Source organism: Colobus angolensis, unplaced genomic scaffold (assembly GCF_000951035.1).
Source record: "Colobus angolensis palliatus isolate OR3802 unplaced genomic scaffold, Cang.pa_1.0 Scaffold77, whole genome shotgun sequence".
NCBI classification, from domain to species: domain Eukaryota; kingdom Metazoa; phylum Chordata; class Mammalia; order Primates; family Cercopithecidae; genus Colobus; species Colobus angolensis.
The window spans coordinates 2,580,566-2,583,896 of NW_012121487.1; the positions used below are offsets into that span (position 1 = coordinate 2,580,566).

A 3,331-nucleotide genomic window follows, 5' to 3' on the forward strand; every position below is an offset into this window, starting at 1 on the left:
AGTAGAGACGGGGTTTCACCATGTTGGCCAGGCTGATTTTGAACTCCTGATCTTAAGTGATCTGCCCAACTTGACCTCCCAAAGTGCTTGGATTACAGGCGTAAGCTACTGCACCTGGCCTGATTTATATATTGATTCTAATGATAATGTTTAGTCTAAGATGGACCTGACAAGGCCAGGAACAGTGGTGCACCAGCACTTTGAGAGGCTGAGGCAGTAGGATCGCCAGAGCCTAGGAGTTCAAGGTTACGGTTAACTGTGATCTCACAATTGCCTTTTAGCCTGGGCAACAGAACAAGACACTGCCAAAAAAAAATTTTTTTTTTAATATATATATAGGAAACTAAAGTCATTTCCCATAACTTAAAGAGGCTGGAATATTTCCAGTTCAATACAGTTTCTGCCTGGTTTATTTTCTTCTGCCTTTTATTTATTTATTTATTTATTTATTTATTTATTTATTTAGAGACAGAGTCTTGCCCTGTCTCCCAGGCTGGAGTGCAGTGCTACGATCTCGGCTCACTGCAAGCTCCACCTCCTGGTTTCACACCATTCTCCTACCTCAGCATCCCGAGTAGCTGGGACTACAGGCACCCGCCACCACTCCCAGCTAATTTTTTGTATTTTTAGTAGAGACAGGGTTTCACCGTGTTAGCTAGGATGGTCTCCATCTCCTGACCTTGTGATCCGACCACCTCAGCCTCCCAAAGTGCTGGGATTATAGGTGTGAGCCACTGCGCCAGGCCTCTTCTGCCTTTTTTAAATTAAAGCTCGTCTTTGGGTGAAAAATTGCTGCAATCTTCTGCAGTCCAACTACAACAAACAGCGCTTTGATCAACCTTTAGAGGCTTCAACCTGGCTGAAGAATTTCAGAACTACAAATGAGCACTTCCTGGCTGGGCTCGGTGGCTCACGCCTGTAATCCCAGTACTTTGAGAGACCGAGGTGGGTGAATCACTTGAGGTCAGAAGTTCAAAACCAGCCTGAACGACATGGAGAAACCCCATCTCTACTAAAAATACAAAATTAGCCAAGTGTGGTGGTGCATGCCTGTAATCCCAGCTACTTGGGAGGCTGAGGCAGGAGAATCGCTTGAACCCAGGAGGCAGAGGTTGCAGTGAGTGGAGATCTTGCCATTGCACGCCAGCCTGGGCAACAAGAGGGAAACTCCGCCACAAAAACAAAACAAAACAAATGAGTGCTTCCTGAACCAGGTGACTAGACTCCCAGAATTTGAGTGCTAGGTAGTCTTTATATGGCTTCTGTCCTCCTTGTGCCCTGAGTACCAATGGACCATGGAGAATTGATACTGGAGTTGGAATAACTGTATCATTTTAAATTTCTTTCATATGTCTTGCTCACAGTGGACTCATAACTTGAAACTCATTTATCCATGTGAAATAAATAGGCAACAGTAAGTTGTTCCCATTTTGTGGGTAGCAAAGTGAAATCCAGTTGATTCATTGACTTTTCAAGGTATAGCCTCCAATGCCTGGCAAGCACATTTCCAACTACATGATTTTCTCCAGATAAGATCTTTTTAGGGAACCAGAAATGTATTGGAAAAATTCTTCTTTACCCTGGTGATTCTTGGATACCCTGTCTAGACCAGGGGCTGTTCAACTCTGGGTGTAAAGCAGAGTCACCTAAGAGCTTGTTAAAAATGCAGATGCCATTCTGGACATTTTCATCAGAATCCCTTATGTATGTTTCTTCAAGGCTCCAAGCAGAAACGGATTAGAAAGCATTCACTTTGGTCAGGCACAGTGGCTCACGCCTGTAATCCCAGCTCCAAGCAGAAACGGATTAGGAAGCATTCACTTTGGTCAGGCACGGTGGCTCACGCCTGTAATCCCAGCACTTTGGGAGGCCGAGGCAGGCGGATCATCTGAGGTCAGGAGTTCAAGATGAGCCTGGCCAACGTGATGAAATCCCGTCTCTACTAAAAATACAAAAATCAGCTGGATGTGGTGGTGGCTGCCTGTAATCCCAGCCACTTGGGAGGCTGAGGCAGGAGAATCGATTGAGCCCAAGAGGCGGAGGCAGTGAACCGAGGTCGCGCCATTGCACTCCACCCTGGGCAACCGAGGGAGACTCTGTCTCAAACAAACAAACAAAAAAATGCAGATGCCAGAGTCTCATTCTTGACATTTTTCACCAGAATCCCTTATGTTTTTTCTTTTTTGTTGTTGTTTTTTGAGACGCAATCTTGCTCTGGGTGAAGTCCAGAAGACACTCTTGGAGTGGAGGGAGAGCTCCATGGTGGATTGGAGTAGACACAGAAAAGGAAATAAAAGTCCAAACAAAAAGTCTTTTTTTTGCATACAGAAAAAAAGAGTAGCTTGTTGGGGTAAGAGTCTAGAAGTAAGATCTCTTGGGAGATGATAATTACCTCAGAACGTAATTTGGATATGGTAGCCTCTGGCTACACAATTTCCTGGGGAACACAGTGCAGCAGGAGGAAACTGCCACTTACTTGTGTTTGTCTCCATTTTAGCTCCTACAGAAGAAGGGAAAAAAGAGCTGCTGTTCCTAAGTAATGCGAACCCCTCGCTGCTGGAGCGGCACTGTGCCTACCTCTAAGCCACGATCACAACATGTGAGGAAGACAGTGGACATCTGCTTTCAGTCAAAAAAAAAAAAAATTCCATAATGTTCCAAAAACCGTAAAAAAAAAAAAAAAAATACAACATAATGTTCCAAAAACCAAAACTTGTATTTTCATGTGCCAAGTACTACCCTGAACCCACAAGATGGAAGTTATGTATAGGCATTTTATTACGTATTATAAGTAATCTAGAGCTGATTTAAAGTGTTCTACGGGCAGATCACTTGAAGTCAGGACTTTGAGATCAGCCTGGCCAACATGGTGAAACCCCACCTATACTAAAAATGCAAAAATTAGTTGGGCGTGGTGGTGTGCGCCTGTAATCCCAGCTACTCGAGTGGCTGAGGCAGGAAAATCACTTACTCGGGAGGTGGAGGTGGCAGTGAGCCGAGGTGGTGGCACTGCACTCCAGCTTGGGTGACAGAGCAAGACTCTATCTCAAAAAATACATACATAAATAAATAAAAATAAAATACAGTGTACTGTGCCATTTTACATGAGGGACTTCAGCATCTGAAGATGTTACCTGGGGAAAAGTGGGGTCCTGGAATGAATCCCCCATAGGTACTAGGAATCACTATAATGGAAAATCAGTCATATTCCCTTTCTCCCAGTGCTTTTGTAGAAGGAACCTCTGAGGCCGGGCGCGGTGGCTCAAGCCTGTAATCCCAGCACTTTGGGAGGCCGAGACGGGCGGATCACGAGGTCAGGAGACCATCCTGG

General features: G+C 44.9%; 1 pseudogene; it reads left to right on the forward strand.

Moving 5' to 3' along the window:
- LOC105502125 overlaps positions 1 to 2,583 on the forward strand; it is a 37,363-nt pseudogene extending 34,780 nt beyond the window's left edge.
- Positions 2,584 to 3,331: the final 748 nt, after the last annotated feature.